General features: G+C 36.3%; 2 pseudogenes; both read left to right on the top strand.

The window, feature by feature from the left end:
* The first annotated feature begins 459 nt into the window (after positions 1-459).
* Positions 460-14,391, top strand: LOC132607669 (putative pentatricopeptide repeat-containing protein At1g12700, mitochondrial; annotated as a pseudogene).
* LOC132607668 (pentatricopeptide repeat-containing protein At5g16640, mitochondrial-like) overlaps positions 10,923-21,128 on the top strand; it is a 32,914-nt pseudogene continuing 22,708 nt past the window's right edge.

Here is a 21,128-nt window from a genome sequence, read left to right as displayed (position 1 = left end):
TAATACACAACAAGAACAATTCTCGTTCAGAAATCAAACAACGGATTCCCTTCAACTTGTAAATAGGTAGTAGAATTAGAATTTCGAATAAATATGCTTGGAAAGACCGGATTTACAATGCAAAAGTTTGGATTTTTCTTGGGTTTTGGTTGATGAACTTTATGGGTGTTGGCGAACTGGAATACACCACTTTTCTAACGTTAGAATAACCCTCACATCAAATGTTTCGTACTTAGTGCACAGATTTGAACCATGAAACTTAAGCATAGTAAAGAATTTTTATTTTGGAAAAAGAATGTTTGGCATTAATCAATTTGGGGTTGTTTGTTGCTAGAAATTATTTTCCATAGGTTGTAAACATCATGCATGCTTAATATCTGCTCTATCCGTACCTAAAAACAAGTTTTTGAGTCAAAAATCGAAGTTGAATTCTAAAATTTTCGGTCTTCTGCGAAGAAGATGAGCCCGTTGCAGCAGCTAGTCAACCGCCACGATAACCTCGCTGTGGCGCTCAGGCCTGTGCCGAAGCGGTATTGGGAGAAATTGGGTATGATTGTTGCAGTGGTCTGTGATCGCTACTGCGGTACTGCTACAACAGTCTGATTGACCGCTACAATGGCGCCTACAACATCAGTCACTAGAAATTATAGCTTAATATTATGATACGCTGATCGTTTTACTGAGTTATTTCCACTGTAACGTACTAGAATTGATACTGAACTTGGGTGACACAAAATCTAACGCGTTTCAATCTCTTTTACAGGTAATGTAGCTCAAATTCAAGAAGAGGTACCGCAAGACAAAGATGTCCCCACATATGAGAAGCTTCCCACCTCTCAAAGCAAATGCTTACACTTAAGCCAGATGACTATGCCCCTACTATTGGAACAGGGTTTTGATATGGCCAACGTAGACACTCGTGCTCCGGACTTTCGTGATAGATTGATAAGGATCAAGTGGACTCGCTTGGCCTGGGATCCCGGTGACTGTAATGAAGCATGGATGAAGGAGTTCTATGCTATGTTGCCCACGATTGATTGGAATTCTCCCAAGCCGAAGATCATTATAAGAGGTGTTCCAGTGAAAGTGGGGTTAAAGGCGATTAACAGGGTGTATAGGCTAGATAATCACCCAGATAAGCCCTTAGCATTTAAGGTAGCTGAGAAAGACTCGGTGTGGTTGGCTTCCAAACTAGTGCATGATGATGATGTGCGGGAGGTTCTTAGGGTTCATGGCAAGGTTGCGATCCAAAGCACCCTTTTTACTGTGGAGGTGAAAAGATGGCTAAGTATTATCTCCCGTCAGATCCGTTCTTTTGGGAATACCCATGATGTGACCTTCACCTAGGATCTTGTGGTTGCTTGCATCCTTGATGACATACCAGTGAATGTGGGCTCTCAGACAATTCAGGAGTGGAAAGAGTTTTTGAAGTTTAGTGGAACGAGCTTGATGTTTGCATCACTTATCACTGCCTTATGTCGAAGGGCCAAGGTTCCCAGGGAGGGTGATAATGACTTAGGTCGATTCTGATTCTCCATTTCATCCACCACGAGTGAAAGGTCAAGGTATCATGGTCAACAACAGAAAGAAAAGAAAGGTACACGACGCAAGATAGTGAGAGAGCAGAGCCGGGGCCGATACTGAGGTCGGGGATGGGGCAGATCATAAGGCTAGGACCGAGAATCCTCGTATCCAGGGTCCTTTTTAGCACTTGGCCTCGCGCTTCGATGAGATGATCTCGATATTTCGGAAGATATTTGTGACTTCTGATGGGTCTACCTCATCAAGAGTTGCTATTGGTTTCCCCACTCAGGAGGAAATGAAAGATTATTTTGAAACCTAGAAAAAGATGGGTGAGTTGCTCACCACTCTACAGACTTCTTATACCACTCTAGAAAAGAACCATGACGAGCTTCGCATCGCATGGACTTTAACAGAGAGAAAGTGAAGAATAAGTCTCGTGACAAGCTTCACATTAAGGCTTAGAGGGGTATCAAGGGAGGGTGGAGGAGTATGCACCCCCATGAGCAGATCCTGGTGGAGGATGATGACGATTCAGAGCAGTATTTCTTCAAGAGTGTGGCCCGGAGTGATGGTGGCTAGGGTGGATTAGGCGATGATGTCGGTAGCTCGAATGATAATGGTACGAGTAGTAGGTTGGCAGCTTAGAGAGTCTTCCCTCCTCATGATATTGCTTTGGTTGCCCTTGTGGGGCTTTCTATTTTCAAACAATTTCTGTTTTGGTTGCCTTGCTTGGTTAGATGTTTAAACAATTTCTTGTTGATTTTTCTTGTGTTTTGGATTTGTAATGTTGATTTGGATGATTTTTGCCCTTGTCAGGCTTGCTTTATATGACTGTTGGTTGTAGACTTTTGTTGATTTGTTTTGTTTTTGGATGAATCATTGAACATAAGAGTGTGATGAAAAATAGGAGAAAGCTGCAGGACTCAGATTCAGGTATCTCCGCTTTTGCGGTCTCTCAAACTGCTATGGCAAGTGTCTGCCTTTTAATGAAGTTCCCCCATGGCAAACATTTCGAACTCCGTGGCGAGATGACGGGATGAGTTCTTATTTTAAATCCCTAAGTCCGAATCATTAGTTCCCTACACCTAAGAACCTTTTATACTAAAAACAGTTAGGGCGATTCTTGAAGAACATCTTCATGGAGGCATCTTGGGGGTTCTCATCTCCCTAATCTTGTATTTCTTTTCTACTTAAGATTCCATGGTAGTTCTTGTATGAATATTTGGGGAAGAAGCGTCTATAAACCCTAAGTTTGATTTTAAACCTCTCTTAATCAATCTGAGTGCAGCGTCCTTGAAAATTTCGATTTAAGTTTAATATTTTAAGCGCGCTGACGAATATAGATTTTTTTTTTTTGCATACCAACAATGATGAAAATGTAAGAAAAGTACTATCGGACATGTTAATACTTATATGACACGATTCAGAGGTACATAGACGGAGTATAAATATTCAATTATGCTCAAAAGAGAAGATGGACCTCAAAGTTTTGTACAAAGTCAATACAGTGTGAGACAACCTATAATGATGAACCTAATCATCATGCAAGACATTTATAATGTAATCAAATTGCCCTTATATTGAAAGAAAAGAATGGCAAAGTAAAACTTCTGAAAATAAAGCTCCTATATAGCAAATTGAGCTTGAACCAAGTGTATACAAATACCTGTAACATTTCAAACCCAGTGAGATCCTTTTTGGCTAATCGCAGGGGCCCTACGTGTCCACTAGATAGTACAAAATAAGACCAGAAACATTGCCCTTCATATGTTTTACTTGAGCAGTGCATTTCGAAACAAAACAAATTCTCGGTGGTCTCGGCCAAGCTCTCATCTCTGGGTATTTCAAGGTAAAATTCTGCAAGCTATTTTTGTTAAGATATGTTAGTTAACACCCATATTAGCACCATTACATTTTGGATTGATTAGATTTTAACAAGAACATCAAGGATCTCCAAAGAAAATTCCTAAAGTTAGAATTTTGGTTTTTCTTCAAGAAGGTAATTTCTACATTTATAAATTATAAATATGAGTTCTTTATGAGTATCTATGGTGGTGAAAGGTATTATTTGAGTTGGTGGTGGTTGGAGTGACCTTAAATACAAAAGCCTAACTTGATAGTAATAAAAGGGAAGAAATTAGTGAAAGAGATCATGAATAGTGTCTATGGGTTTAAATGGTGGACTTTTACGGCTCAAATAAATGTATCAACATTATTGATGGAATTAATTCTAGTGCTTAACCAAGATATCACATGAACATTGAATTTTTGAAAATTTTGCCTAAGTGTTGGACACTTAGCTGGTTAAATTGGCATAGTTGTGATACATTGTTGATGAATACGAGTTTGTTTATGTAGATTGAAGTTGTTAGAATCATTTGAAATGCTTGGAATGACTCCTAGTTTAATTAAGGAGACTTCAAAGTATGTCGAACTTCTAGCTACTTTTATGTTTTAAAAGCTACTCCAATACTTAAATCGATTTGATTTACTCTAGTTTGATTAGACTTCAAGGTATGTCGAGCTTCCAGCTACTTTTATGTTTTAAAAGCTACTCCAATACTTAAATCGATTTGATTTACTCTAGTTTGATTAGACTTCAAGATATGTTGAGCTTCTAGCTACTTTTATGTTTTAAAACTACTCCAATACTTTGAATCGATTTGATTTACTCTAGTTTGATTAATGAAATAGATATGACCAAATGCTAAGAATTTGATATTTATTTGCTCATCCGGTCGAGGGGATGACCAGACCTGTGGGTTCTACACCCGGTGTACCATTGCTCACCAGGTCGAGGGGATAACCGAGCTAGTGGATTCTGTACCCCGGTATATCATAGCCTATCTGGCTGGGAGAGCACGTCAATCCTTGCGGATGGCATCCCGAGTGTCTACATCACATATTTTGAGACTCGAAATATGGATCAGAACTATGACACTTGAGATGTTTTAAAATCCTAAATGTGTTATAAAGTACCTGGTGTTTCATTACATGCTCTAGTGAATTATATTGTTTATTTGATTTGTCTTTCATGCACTTGTTATTTCCTTCATTTATATTATATAACTCTTACCCCACCACGAGTGGCATCTATGACGCATATCTGAGTATTCCAATACTCAAGCGTCGTTTGTTTTAAATGATGTCAAGTTTAGTAGGCGATCAGGTGCAGGACGGTCAACGTGCGGGTTAGAGTTCTTGCAACTTTCTACTTCTGGTGGGCCCACTTTTGCACTCGTGGATCACTCTATTTCATTTGTATACTTTTATATAGTGCGGGATGACCCCATAACATTATTATTTCATTTGTAGCGACATAGAGGCTTCATAGAAACTTTGTATCATTTTGGGCAGTGGGTACTCATATGGCAAAGCGAATGACATTTCTACTTATGTTTACTTGACGTTTTGATGTACTTTGATCGTGAAGGGAGTTATTTTATTTTGTCTCATATTGTTATTTAAGTTAATTAATTGAGTTGGGTGAATATGAGTTGGGGTTACTTATTATGTCATAACGGTTCGTTTGGTGCAAGTTTGTAGGCACTGGGTGCAGGTCACGTTGCAACCCATTTTGGGGCGTAACATTGAGTTGGGTAAATTCTGATATCTAATACTTAATCAAAGGATTATTAGCTTCTAGGCTTGAATCTTCTTTTGAGTTCTTAAATCACATCCTAGAAATAAGGGTCCTCACTAGTTTGGGGGTTTTGGTTGATTTGTTAAAATTGAGGTACCATAACTTCATGTGATTAAGGATATTGACTAATGAGACTTTTGGTGAGGTAATTTCACCCTTAATTTCCCGTTTTGCCCTCATGACTCGTTAGGGGTATTTTGATTAACTTTTTTCGAATCGATTCTTCTTTCGATTAGTTGGTTTATTATAGTCATTTGCTTACTTAGCATTGCTAATTGTTAGATTACGAGCGATCCTAGGCACTTTGGAAGGGCAAGACTTAGATTTGGCAGTTCATGGAACAAGCTCAGCATTGAGGAAGGTTACGGCTTACCTTTTGGTTAGACTCCAATTAGTGAAACATATGTGGGAGTTAGATATTGACGGGGAAAGCATGCTAGGACTTCGGGTATGGATTTGGGATGGAATTCTATTAGGTTGGTTTTTTTTTATTGTGGATTGTTGCCCTGTTAATGTGATTAGGCTTGTTGCCTTAATTGTTGTGTTGTGATACGTGTTCCACTCATTTCTCTCTTGTTGTGTCATTTATCATCAGAGAAAGAAATGATAATGAGATTAGGCCTAAATCGTGTTGTATAATTATGATAATACACGGTTGAAATCTAGATTATGATTTACTGTTGATGATGGTAGCATGCATGGCATACATTCTCATTTCACATGTTTATTGATATCGAATAATGACTTGGTACTGATGACGATAAATGAGAAAATGGAGCACTTTGGAACACAAGACTTAGTGTGTGGTGTACTTGCTACATTTGGAAGTAAAGGGTGTCGTAGACTCTCTATGCTGATTGAACTTGTTCATCGATTTATTCCAGGGTTGAGTATTATTCCTTCGTTCACATTCCTCATGCTTACATATGTGTTGACGTTCCAAATTAGGGTTTCTATAGTTGAACCACATTTGAATACTCATCTTGTATATATATATATATATATATACAAGACACATCTGACAAAGGGTGAGGATGTGGCCTATCTTGTGATATGTATAAGGCACCTTTGATAGGGGGTGAGGATGTGGCCTATCTTGTGATATGTATAAGGCATATTTGACAGGGGTGAGGGTGCGACCTATTGTATGAACTCGTGATTCGAGGTCCGTTCCGGAGCAACCGGTACATCGACGCCATGGGTACCCCACAGATCATGACTATTGTGCGAACAATGCCTTTAGCATATGTGTATAGGTTTGAGATATTTGGTCAGTGCATTGCATTGGACATCATTACATTTCATCCTGCATCATCATATGACTCTTTATTTTTGATTTGGTATGGTTTGTTTGCACTATTGTTGTGGCATAGATCTGATTATAGACTGGACCAGATTGTAGATTAGCGACTCTGCCTAGGTTCAGAACTTGGATTCGTGATTAGCGATTTGAGATTATTGAGACTCGACAGACTTGTGGTTTAGAAGTTTCACCTGTGACTTGGAAAGTGAGTTTCTGTATTATGTATGCGTGGGTGGAAGTCCTTGATTATTATGACAATGTGATTTGTAAGTATGCTTGATTGCCTATCTGCCTACTTGTTGATTTCTTTCTTTATATATGTGAACTAATTGTTGTTGGCCTATGACACCTACCAGTACTTATTGTTTGTACAGATGCTACTCTTGTTGTACTCCTCTTTTAAGTGCAGAGTCTGTTACTAGTTCCAGTTCCCGTCCTCGAGAATGATCTGAGTCTACTTGAAAGAGATTCTAGGGTGAGCTTTTGGGCTAGATCCGCAACCCGGAGACTCTTCTTTGTATTTAACTGTCTACTTTGTAAGACAGTATTGATATTTTGAGATTTGTACTTTCTATCAGAGTTGTATCTATATAATAGTTGCTCTTGTACTAGTCCAAATCATATTTTGGGGTTGCTATTACTTCTGCACTTATCATTTATATAATTTGAATCTGTTAGCTAAATCATTGTTTATTTTCACATTGTTCTTATAATGACTAAATATGATTTGGGAATGGTTCGCCTGCATGGGGGGACAATGTAGGTGCCATCACGATTCACAAATTGGGTCGTGACAAAAGACATATATGGATCGATAATATAATATTAAGGAGTCGTTTGGTACACGGACTAAGCTATTCTCGAAATTATAATCCGTTGACTAATTTATCCACTTGAGCGGTGGAATAAAATAATACCAAGCTTCCTGAGATAAAATGGGTTATCCAAGACTAAGTTTGGGATAAATTTTATTTCTTGTTTGGTTGAAGGTATAAATTTATACTGGGATATAAAGTTTATACCTCAACCAAACAAGATATAAAATTTATCCAAACTTAATATCGGGATATTCCACCTTATTCTGCATATGAAACGACCCTAAGGCTAAATATGAACCGATAATATAACTGAAGGCAATATTAATCTCTTTCAATAATAATGAAATATGACCCTTTTTTTCTATGTACTAACCCCAACTCGTTCACAAGTGACCTATTAACCCAAACTCCCTTTCGTAAACACTTGAATCCTCTTCACTCTCACATGTTGGGAAATTTTTGGCAACTCATTCATTGAAGATGAAAAGAATTTGTCTGCGTCACTCTCACAATCAGTGGCGGATCCAGGATTTTCACTCAGGGTGTTCGGAAAAATAACTGGACCTAAATATACATTGTAATATATGTTCAGGGTGTTCAAAAGTTAATATATGTACATGAACACAGAAAATTTACCCTAAATATACACTGTAATTTTTTGTCCAGGGTGTTCGGGTGAACACCCTGGCCTCTTACTGCATCCGCCCCTGCTCACAATGATATTATTCCCTTTATCTCTTCCACTTCTGGTTCTCCAATTAGGTCAATCCGACCATATTCTTCATGCCATGCTAATAAATTCACTTCAGTGAAGGGTAAACTTAGGTTAAATACAAAGATTGAGAATGTCAAGTGTTTAGAGTCTCTTCCATCAAATGCTTAAAATTAAGCCTCTTCCTTCTCTTGTATATTTCTCTAAATTATTTAACACTATTTTAAATAGGAAGCATTACTCTACTGTTGTTTCTCTTTTCCGAGAAATGCAGAAATTGAGTTTCCCAATTAATGGATTCATCTTGAATAGTGTGATTAACAGTTATTGCCTGATGCATCATGCTGATTTTGGATTTTCAGTGTTACCCGTTCACTTGAATAATGGCATTCCATTTAATAATGTCACATTTACCACGCTAATTAGGGAAATCTTTGCTGAAACAAGGTCAAAGATGCAGTTTAATTGCTCAAAAAATTGGTGAGAGAGAAGATTTGTAAGCCCGACGAAGTCATGTATGCAACCGTCATGAACGGGCTCAACAAAAGTGGCCACATTCGAAAAACATTAAGTTTGCTCCGATTAATAGAAGAGGGGAACACTAAGCCATGATTAAAATGTCAATTTTACTATATCACTTCTAATTATTACTATGTCAACTAATGATAAAAATCAACACATACTTTAAAAGTTGTGTAGCCACTAATAATTTCTTAAAGTTTTCAACTCAATAATTAATACTCCCGCCGGCCGTTGGCCCAATATATGTGTCGCACTTTTCTTTTTAATCTGTTAAAAAAAGAATGTCATATTTCAATATTTAAAAATAATTTAACTTTATGAAATGATTTACAATCACACAAATATCTAAGGTATATTTTGGATCACAAATTTAAAAGTCTATGGTTTCTTTTTTAAACTCGGTGATTAGTCAAATAATGACACATAAATTAACATGGAAATAAAATAAGTACAAAATTGTAAATTATCGAAAACACTAAAATAGAATAGAATATGGAAATTAGGGCACACCGAAATCGAACACCACTTTTCAAGTGAAGAGGAGTAATTGTGAAAAAATCACTGAGATAAGAAGATTTCTCTGTGTTTCCCTCGTAACGCTACTCCATTTGTCTCTTTCTTTGCTATTTCCCATTCATGTTCAGCAATTACAACAATTAGAGCTTATTCTTCAACCCATAGTAATAAATCCATTTCAGTAAATCCTAAACTTGGGTTAAATACAAAGATTGAGAGTGTCAAGTGCTTAGATGATGCCGTGACTCTGTTTCATCAAATGGTGAGAATGCAGCCTCTTCCTTCTGTTGTCGACTTCTCTAAATTATTTAAGACCATGCTCAATATGAAGCATTATTCTATTGTCGTTTCTCTTTTTCAAGAAATGTGGATTTTGGGCATCCCAATTAATGGATTCATCTTGAGTGTCATCATTAATAGTTATTGCCTCATGCATCTGCTGATTGTGCATTTTCGGTGTTACCCATTTATTTGAAGAATGGCATTCCATTTAATGTTGTCACCTTTAACACCCTAATTAGGGGAATCTTGGCTGAAAATAAGGTTAAAGATGCGGTTGAATTGTTCAAAAAATTGGTGAGAGAGAAGATTTGTGAGCCCGACGAAGTCATGCATGCAACTGTCATGAATGGACTTAGTAAAAGGGGTCATACTCAAAAAACTCTAAGTTTGCTCCGATTAATGGAGCAAGGGAACACTAAGCCCAACGTATATACCTACAGCATTGTTATAGATGCCCTTTGTAAAGATGGAAACTTAGATATGGCTATCAACCTTTTGAACGAGATGAAGCTGAAAGGCATTCCTCCGGACATAGTCACGTATAGTTCCTTGATTGATGGTTTGTGCAAGCTTGGCCAGTGGGAAAAGGTTAGGACATTGTTCTCTGAGATGGTAAATCATAATATATATCCAAATGTGCGCACCTTCAGCATGATGATTGACGGACTATGCAAAGAAGGGAAAGTTGAAGATGCCGAGGAAGTAATGAAACACATGATCGAAAAAGGTGCAGAGCCTGATGTATTCACCTACAATGCAATAATGAATGGATATTGTTTGCATGGACAACTGAATAGAGCAAAGAGGGTTTTTGATTCCATGAAAGATAAGAACATTGAACCTGACATTATTAGCTATAACATATTAATAAATGGATACTGTAGGGAAAAGAAAATGGATGAGGCCATGCAATTGCTTGGTAAAATTTCTCAAAAGGGATCAAAACCTGATATCTTTACCTACAATACTATCTTGCAAGGTCTGTTTGAAGTTGGAAGAATTGGCGATGCAAAAAAGATTTATGCCAAGATGCTATCTGCGGGACCCGTACCTGATTTATACACTTATGGCACTTTGCTCAATGTTTATTTTAAGTATGGACTTGTTGAAGAAGCTGTATCACTCTTTAATAAGTTGGGGAAAAAGAGAGAAAATGCAAATATTGAATTTTACAATGTTGTCATTAATGGATTGTGCAAAAATGGTAAACTCGATGAAGCTCATGCGATTTTCGAGAAGCTTTCTTTAATGGGATTGCTTCCGAATGTTAGAACGTACAATACTATGATAAGTGGATTTTGTCTTCAAGGGTTGTTAGATGAAGCTAAAGATATTCTGAGAAAGATGGAAGAAAACGGTTGTTTACCAAACAATGTCACTTACAATGTTATTGTGCAAGGATTTCTTAGGTGCAGCAAAACTAGTGAAATGTCAATTCTCATGAAGGAAATGGCTGGAAGGGGATTCTCAGTTGATGCAACTACAACTGAGTTATTGATAAACGTTATAAGGGAGAATCCTTCCGTCCTTGACATGATACCAGAGCTTCACTCGGAAAATAAGAAGTGAATATTTCTTCCCCTTGGTTTATTCGGCTACACTATGGCTGTGATACAATTTCCCTTTTATCCCTGCAAAAGAACTGGTATCCAGTGCAATGCAGAAGTGATAGCAATTAGATCGTTGCTTGAGTTTTCTAGGCAGGCCAATTGTGGAGGTACGTCAATTTTGATATTGTGTTTTTTTTTTTTTAATCACGTCTTCTTTTTCTTAGAATTCAAATGTTATTGCACTCTTAATATGAGAAAAAATTGTGACCATGCCATAGTTACCTTTATCAAAAATTGTTACCATACCGATTTAAAAAATAATAATAATGGTGAGTTTCCTTCGTATACACGTTATAAGTCTACTAATATCATTTTCAGTGCTATTTAGTTATCTTCAGGTATGCTCTTTTTAATTGTTATCTTCAGTTATTATCATTTTCTGTTTTTTTTTTTTTAAGAATCAATAACAACTGCTTTAACTTAGAAATTGCTACATGAACAATCTTTTTCGGAAGTTTCTAAAAGTCGTAGTTACATCTTCCATTAATGGAACACCAGAGCTGACAAGGTCAACTCCATCCTTCTGCCCGAACCATATGGTATGAATAATTTTGGTTTTCCTGAAATTGAAACAAAACAAGTTTGAATCTGATAGGATATACTATAGATGAATGGTCAACATCATATTTGAGTTAATGATCAAAAACACACCTAAACTATTACCTTTTCACGAGTTTCATACCTCAACTATCCATTGTTCCATTTACCTACCTAAACTATCACTCTCCTTAGATTAAAACACACCTCCATGTTGAGTTGCCCTCCACATGCCAATTGTCGATTGGGAACAAATATTTGGCCAACTCAACATCGAGGTGTGTTTTCATACAAACAGAGTGATAGTTAGGTAGGTAAAGGGGACAACGGATATTTGAGGTATGAAACTCGCAAAAGTGATAGTTTAGGTGTATTTTTGACCATTAACTCAATTATTTAAGAATATATTGTTGTAAGTTTATATATGATCCAAGAGTACTGGATGCTTATTGGGAATTGACATTTTCATAGATTAGTAATATTGTCAAAATAAAGGTCATTGGTCCTACGAAGGACCTATTCAATTGGGAGTTTGAAGATGGATCATGCAAGGATGCATTAAACTTGCACTAAGCAGTCTTCATCAAGGGTCAACAAGCACCACGTGACTGCTATACCTTCCTGCCTTTTCTGGTCTATTTGGATGGAGAGGAATGGTAGATGTTTGGGTGACAAGAGAAGCAAGAATAAAAAAGGTACGGCGAGACTGCTCAATCACCTTGCATTAGACCCGTCTGAGTCAGGCAACAACCTTCCGGAGTACAATTAATAATGATAGATGCTCTAACAGTAGTAATAGAATACTTTATCCATTACAATACTTTGACAGTGTAATCTGGGAACTCTTATTCAGTGTAATGGCTTCTACAAGATGGAGCCAAAAATTATACTCTGAAATTTTCCGTAACTCATGGTAGTGCCAATGGGTATCAAAATGCTTTCTTTCCATTTTAGAATAAAAAAAAGCTTTCTTTTGTGTATCGGAATTCAAGAAATGGCTTTTCGCTGTTGACAGTGAGCTCTTTTCTTCCTTTATTACACTCTGGAACTGTTTTATTTGGTTTCCCGATTTACCCAAGGATGATTGTTCGGCTTGATTGTTGAAGAACGAAATGGGTCCTAATAGAGCGGAATAAATGCAAAAGATTCATTGTGTCTATCCCAACTAGTTTGGGATTGACGTGTAATAATTGTTGTTGTACTATTTGATCGTTGAAACGAAATTAGGAGAATAGAGTGCCCATGGGTTTCCGGAGAGAACTACCACTGCAGAAAATTCATTCTGATGACTGACATTTAAGGCACCCTCTGGCCATGTTGTTTTCTCATGGTTTCTGAAAAGGCGGAGGAGAGGAAAAAGGAATATTTCAACAAACTAAGAACTAAAAAGATGGAAGAACAAGCAATCTACTGCTACTGCTTCCTTTCCCTTTTGCTTCCCTGGTAAATTCAGTATTGGCTTTATGGTTCTTAAATCAATAGCTGGAATCATTAGAGAATGAGTTCTCAACCAATTCTAAAAGATACTCCCTCCGGTTCAGAAAGAGTGTCCACTTAGCCATTTGCACACCCTTAAGAAAATGTTAATTCCCAAAAAAAATAAAAAAAAATAGCTAATTTGACTAAACTGCCCCTAGTTAAATAGGTATTGGGATATCGTCACTTAGCACTTAATAACGGCAAATCTGAAAAAATAAGGTTAATTCTTTCTTGAATTGGTAAGTGGACACTCTTTTTGAACCGGAGGGAGTATCAGCTTCTTCTTGACTGGCTTTTAGAGTTGGTGATGTGACCTCTTTGCTTCTACTAGTTTTTGAATTTTGAGAGTGTTCTATGATCGTGTCTGCATGTGTAGCTTCGTCATAGCTGTCATTACAGATATTTGTTGTCTTTGAAATATTGAATCCTCTGGACACTATACGATAGGAGTAACATATATTTAATTACTTCTCTCTTTAGTTTTTCACTGTGTTCTCGTTCTATCAAAAAATTAACCTCGTCTCTAGAATCATTTGAATGTCAGCTATGATCTTTTGTTTCTCATTCATGAGTGTAATAAAGTATTTACAGGATGATTTACTAGATGCCAACACAAATAGTTGGCCATATGTTACGATCAAAAAAACAAATAGGTCATCATATGCAATTTATTACCAAATGATCTACTTACTTTCTTCTCTTTCTTTTCTCCTCTTTCACATTATCTCTCTTGAACTCTTCTCAGGAAAATCATAGCACAGGGAAGATCATCCAAGTCAATCAAAGTTGGGGACGGTATTACAGAAGAGGTAAACTTAAAAGCTTCTTTGGTGTCTGTTGGTGATGTTGTTCGTGCTGTTGCAAGTGATCACAGGAACGAGCTGAACCTTGTAAACGCTTATATACAAGGAGTTTACTAGATGATGATGACAATAATAAATGGATCAAGCGCTTAATCTTGTAGATATTTGAATTACTGGGCTCTTCTAGTATTGGTATGCGCCTCTGGATGTGGCATACTGCACTGCTTTTCCAGTTTCTGTGTGCTTATAACGGGATGTTGTTTTAGATGGCAATTTCTTTGAACAATACAAGTGGTGTTTCGTCTTGTTTTTTAGGGATTAATGTTGACATATTCTCAAGAGCATTTTGTGGTTCTTTACGCTAGTCGAAAGATTAAGGCAGGTTCTAACATAGTCAGAAATGATCTGGTTTAGGTTCCTAATTATTAGTAAGTTTTCCTTCTTGAGCAAAAAAGAGCTCGTCCCTATTTGACTGAAGAGGGTAGGGTTCGCTCCTATGACAAGTGCAGCAGCTCTCTGGGTCCCTACCGACTCTGAGGTGCGAAAGCATGGGGAGCGAACAGGATTAGATACCCTGGTAGTCCATGCCGTAAACGATGAGTGTTCGCCCTTGGTCTACGCATATCAGGGGTCCAGCTAACGCGTGAAACACTCCGCCTGGGGAATATTTGGTTTCTCTATATATAACTGTTATGGTGGAACTTTTCTCTCTCGGGAAATGTGAGACCATCCATATTCCTCTCCCCGTTTCTCTTCTCCTGCTTTTGTGATCTCTTTTCTTTCTTTCAGCCTGTTGCTTATACCCGATACATCTGCGCACCTTTGCTGGGTTTACTACATACATTCTCTAATTTAAGGCCTACTTTATGGCAAAGAGAAAAGTGTTTGCGGTAGACCAACAAGGTGACATGGGTAGAGCAACAGTGTTTTTCTCTTGTAACAAATGTTGCTCGGACCCTTCACTTTTGCCGCCGTACCCGTGTCCGACACGACACGACACGGGTTTGGGTACGGAATTCGTGTCGGATCCGGTCAATAGACATCGGATACTTTGACCGAAATTCATGACCAAATTAAAGAAAAAATTTGAGATTGTGATTTCTCAAGATAGCAAAAGGTAGAGATTTGAAGACATGAGATGGCATACCTTCAATATTATGTAGAAAATTTAACTAGTTTCTCGGAGCACGCAGTCTAGCACCTAGTAGAATGGAATATTGAATCACATGTCTGGTACAAACTACATGTAGGTGCTTCCACAAAAAGCTCTCATAATCTAGGCATATTCTTGTAGCTATATTATTAGAATTTTGAATTATTTTTGCCGAATCCCCGCACCCGTATCCGTACCCGGATCCGTACCCACGAATCTTAAAATTTAGATCATGCCGAGTCCGATCTCTAGATCCATACCCGTATCCGACACCCGCACCCGAGTCCGAGCAACATAGACAATACTTTTGAAGTGATAGAAATCAGTGAGAATTGGTTCAAAGTGATGGAGAGACGGAGTAATTTTGTGAGCAGAGTGTCCTTTAACAAGAATGATATGTTGGATTTATGCAGATGTATGGAGCAGCTGGGAAAATGGAAGTCAGATATACTTGTAGCATATATTTCAAAACTTCAGTAGAATGGGAAGATACATCAGAGTGGTGGCCTTTAAAGGTAATAATAGCAAGACTTCGATCATCATATCAGAAGTTAGAGAAAATGCTGAATGGCAGGACTTTGCAAAGAAACATCGGACAATGCCAGCAAAGGTGGACAATGACACTAGAGAAATGCCCAAAGGAGGAATCGAAATAGCTGCTGAGATTTGGCAGACTTGTTATAGAGTTCATGTTGAAAATAGCTCTCTCAGAAGCGGAGTAGTTTCTTCGCAGATGCTTATTGGGATCATTCAGGGAAAATATGGTGAAGCTTCCAACTTGCAGTGAGATACAACAATGGGTGAATAGAGTCTGGAAGATTCCGGAAAGAGTAAAGCTGAAAGATTTGAATGTTGACTATTTCTGAATTGAGTTTCCATCGATAGCATAGGCAGAAAGAATTAAGATGGGCATATAAAAAAATGGAGTTGGTTTTATTACCTAGTCACTTAAATACCAAATAATCTCAAACATAAAGGGTACTATTTGCAGTGGGCTCTCATGGGACATATAACTTGGGCATTTTACTGTTGGTATGAAGTGCTGAATGCGAGAATTTACTTTTGTTGGAGACCCATTTAGTGATTTCCGACTAATCCAGAAAATTGCTACATGATATGTTGTATATATTCTTCTTTCTGTTCTTTAATACAGCCGTCGCATTGCATCTTATTTCATTCTGACAATACCGTGAATACCTATCAATGAGTTTTTGAAAGGACAAGTGCAGATATAACACTTGGACGACCCCTATTTAAAGAATATCCAAAGTTCATAAATATTTTTAAGTTTAGCCGCTCCAAAAATATCTTTAGTCTAGCTTGCTTTCAAAAACTTTAGACAAACGGGTCTGAAGTTCGACTTGCCAAACTGTCTGATCTTGGCATATTGCTTGGATGTTGGAATTTGATGGCTCGCTTTTGTTGAAAATTACTGTTTGGTGTTGGCATATTGCTTGGATGTTGGAATTTGATGGCTAGCTTTTGTTGAAAATTACACTATGTAAAAGTAAAACGTTGAATTCCATTGACATAAGGGATGTTATCGTGAATTGATAAAGGGGGTTCAAAAATTGCTTTAGGTTACAGGTTCAAATTCAGCCATCAACCTCTAACGGGAAATTCTTGGTGAAGAGAAATATCAAGCCATACTAAAATGGGTTTTAATAAGAAAAGGCCTGCATGGTGTTAAATAATGTGAGTAAACATTGTCAATCAATATATAAAAAGAGAACTACAAGAAAATTTAACGTTGTCTTACAGAAGCTGATCTCAATAGAAACTTTGAACATCTTATAACTGTAAATCTGTAATAGGATAATATCACTCATCCTCTATGATGAACAAACAAAGATGACGAGTCTGAAATAAAGAAATAAGAAGAAGAAAAAGGATTATATCACTGACCTTCAAAGAGTCCGGAGCCAAAATGGCGTATTTTTGTAGCCATTAGCCCAAAATAGTAGGGCAATTCGCAGAATTGCCCTTCTTTTGGGGTGGTCTTTAGTTTTTGTCTCTTATATTTGCGGTCTTTAAATTTTGCCCCTCATATTTGTGGTCTTTAAGTTTTGCCCTTAGCTTGGATACCTGAGGTTCTGGGTTCGAACCCCCGCTCAGGCATAAAATAAATAAAAAAATTCGCAAGGCAAGGCTGGAGGGAGTGTATGCCGGATCCGGCATAAAGTTCTTAAGGAAAAACTAAAAGTTATGCCGGAGGGGGCATAACTTTTCCTCAAGGCATAGTTTTAATTACGCCTTACGGGGCAAAACTTTTCCATAAGGAACTATGTCTTATGGGGCAGACTTTTAATTAAGGCATAACCAAAAGTATGCCTCATAAGGCAGAATTTTTCCTTAAGGCAAACTTTTAGTGTTGCCTTAATGAAAAGTTCCGTCTTATGGGGCATACTTTTAGTTATATTTTATGGGGCACACTTTTAGTTAAGACATAACTAAAAGTATGCCCCATAAGGTGGAACTTTTCCTTAAGGAATAATTAAAAGTTTGTCTTGAAAAGTAAAAAAAATATATATATATACGTCTCAAAGCAAAGTCTGCCCCCTCCAGCATAACTTTAGTTTTTCCTTAAGGAGTGTATGCCGGATCCGGCATAAAGTCCTTAAGGAAAAAACTAAGTTATGCCGGAGGGGGCATAACTTTTCCTCAAGGCATAGTTTTAGTTATGCCTTATGAGGCAAAATTTTTCCATAAGGAACTATGCCTTATAGGGCAGACTTTTAATTAAGGCATAACCAAAAGTATGCCTCATAAGGCAAAATTTTTCCTTAAGGCAAACTTTTAGTGTTGCCTTAATGAAAAGTTCCGCCTTATGGGGCATACTTTTAGTTATATTTTATGGGGCACACTTTTAGTTAAGTCATAACTAAATGTATGCCCCATAAGGCCGAACTTTTCCTTAAGGCATAATTAAAAGTTTGTCTTGAAAAGTAAAATATATGTCTCAAAGCAAAGTCTGCCCCCTCCGGCATAACTTTAGTTTTTCCTTAAGGATTGTATGCCGGATCCGGCATAAAGTCCTTAAGGAAAAACTAAAGTTATGCTGGAGGAGGCATAACTTTTCCTCAAGGCATAGTTTTAGTTATGCCTTATCAGGCAAAACTTTTCCATAAAGAATTATGCCTTATGGGGCAGACTTTTAATTAAGGCATAACTAAAAGTATGTCTCATAAGGCAGAATTTTTCCTTAAGGCAAACTTTTAGTGTTGCCTTAATGAAAAGTTCCGCCTTATGGGGCATACTTTTAGTTATATTTTATGGGGCACACTTTTAATTAAGGCATAACTAAAAGTATACCCCATAAGGCGGAACTTTTCCTTAAGGCATAATTAAAAGTTTGCCTTGAAAAGTAAAAAAATTAAAATTTATGTCTCAAAGCAAAGTCTGTCCCCTCCGGCATAACTTTAGTTTTTCCTTAAGGATTATATGTCGGATCCGGCATAAAGTCCTTAAGGAAAAAACTAAAGTTATGCCGGAGGGAGCATAACTTTTCCTCAAGACATAGTTTTAGTTATGCCTTATGGGGCAAAACTTTTCCATAAGGAACTATGCCTTATGGGACAGACTTTTAATTAAGGCATAATCAAAAGTATGCCTCATAAGGCAGAATTTTTCCTTAAGGCAAACTTTTAGTGTTGCCTAATAAAAAGTTCCGCCTTATGGGCATACTTTTAGTTATATTTTATGGGGTATACTTTTAGTTAAGGCATAACTAAAAGTATGCCCCATAAAGCGGAATTCCTTAAGGCATAATTAAAAGTTTGCCTTGAAAAGTAAAAAAAATAAAAAATTATGTCTCAAAGCAAAGTCTGCCCCCTCTGGCATAACTTTAGTTTTTCCTTAAGGATTGTATGCCGGATCCGGCATAACCCCCCAGCCCTGCCTTGCAAAATTATTTTTTTATTTTATGCCTGAGCGGAGGTTCGAACCCAGAACTTCAGGTATCCAAGCGAAGGGCAAAACTTAAAGAACACAAATATGAGGGGCAAAATTTAAAGACCATCCCAAAAGAAGGGCAATCCGTGCAAAAAAATGAAATAGTATGCTTTTTTTTAGACCAAAATGGGTATTTCGTTGGATAACCAACGAAATACCCACACACATACTGTTCCGGTGCCGAATAAATTGTTGCATTTCGCTACACATGTAGCGAAATTCAACAATTTTTTTTTTGCATTTCGTTGTGCAATTCGCGAAATAGGTTTTTTTTTTTTTTTTTTGCAATTCGTGAAAGAAACTGTGTGTTCATGCAATTGACCTCATTTTTTAGTGAATTGCATTTCGTTGTGCAATTCACGAAATATGCTCTTTTTTTTTTTTTTTTGCAATTTGTGAAACTAATGAAATTTTTTTTTTTTTTTTTTGCGTTACGTGAATTGGTCAACGAAATAGACTTATTTTTTATTTTTTTTGCATTTCGTGAATTGATCAACGAAATAGGCTTTTTTTTTTTTTTTTGCATTTCGTGAAATTAATGAAAGAAACTGTTTTTTGTTTTCATTTCGTGAATCAATGAACGAAATAGACTTTTTTTTTTGCATTTCATGAAATTAATGAAAGAAATTGTTTTTTTTTTAATTTCGTTGACCAATAAGAAATAGAATTGTTTTTTTTGCATTTCGTGAATTGATCAACGAAATAGGTTTTTTTTTTTTTTGCATTTCGTGAATCAATGAACGAAATAGTTTTTTTTATTCATTTCGTTCATCTAAAAAGTAAATTGGAATTTTTATATATTTTTGTTTTTTGCATTTCATTGGTAGATCAACGAAATAGGATTATATATATATATATATATATATTGTATTTCGTTGATATACCAACGAAATAGGAAATTATAATTTTTTTTTTTTACATTTCGTATATTAAAAAACGAAATAGGATAAAAAAAAATAGTTTTATCCTATATGTCGAGAAAATTAGTCAGCTTTATTTTCAAAAATTGAAACCACATAAGTAAAATTGACATTCACAACTACATTACTCCGAAATTTTTATGTTGAAGTATATTGCGCATCATCATATTATAAGTAAATAAAACTGAAAATTTCCCGCCAATTTGGGGGAAAATTAAAATTGGAAGGGAAAAAAAAGGTTTTCTAGAAAATGCAACAATTTATTCGGCACCGGAACAGTGTGTGTGTGGGTATTTCGTTGGTTATCCAACGAAATACCAATTTTGGTCTAAAAAAAAAGCATACTATTTTGGGCTAATGGCTGCAAAAATACGCCATTTTGGCTCCGGACTCGACCTTCAAATGCATCCCTAAAATCATACACTTAGGCCTCATTTGTTTGCACTTAATGGAGGTCTGAATCTTAATAATTCATAACTCAGTCATTAATTGTGTTTGTTTTGTAGGTCTGAATCTTAATTATTCAGATTCAGCCCATTAAGTGCATTTGTTTATTCTCTTTTAAAAGCTCTTGAAAGTTCTGAATAGATCTGAATGAATCAAATCTGTAATAAAGTCTTAACTCAATTTAGACTCTTAAAATATATCCGCCTCTATTTCCGCCAAATTTTACGCTTTCTCTTCTTCTGTACAAAAAAAAAAAAAATTCACATCTCTCTCTGCTACTCCAACTATCAATCAATGACCACATCTTTTTCTTCTAAAACTAATATTATTCTAAAATATTTACGGAGTCGATCAAATTGTTTGGTTGATGTTGATTCGACTGTCATAATGGGACTGTACCAAAAAAAATCGTTCCACATGACGGCAATATTTTCCTCATCTATTTTGCTTATTATTAATTTATTTCTTTGTTTCTTTTTGGATGAGGTTTATAGGACAAAACGCTAAAGTATGATATAATTTATAAAAGTTACAATATTCCTTTTCAGTAATCACTTTGATACACAATTATTATAAAGTAATATTATATTCCAAGTTTAAGTTATGATAATCTTTTTGCTAGTATATATGATAGAATTTGGTCATTCGACAAGTTTGATAAGATTGATATTTCGTGTAATAGTGTTGTTAAAATATTAAATAGTCATAATTTCTATCAGAAAATAAATTCATTTAGCTGAAATGAGATCTTTTAAAATATTTTATTGATATAAAGTTTAATTCCTAATTTTATTTTAATTTTATATTGATTATGTTTAAAATTATGCATATTCAGATATTGAAAACAAACAATCTTAACCATTCAGTATTCAGAGGTAGAAGCAACATCTTAATATTCAGATGTGTAT

The sequence above is a fragment of the Lycium barbarum genome, chromosome 8 (assembly GCF_019175385.1).
Source record: "Lycium barbarum isolate Lr01 chromosome 8, ASM1917538v2, whole genome shotgun sequence".
NCBI classification, from domain to species: domain Eukaryota; kingdom Viridiplantae; phylum Streptophyta; class Magnoliopsida; order Solanales; family Solanaceae; genus Lycium; species Lycium barbarum.
Note: the sequence above shows the minus strand (reverse complement) of the source record. Positions and strands in the feature narration are given on the sequence as shown.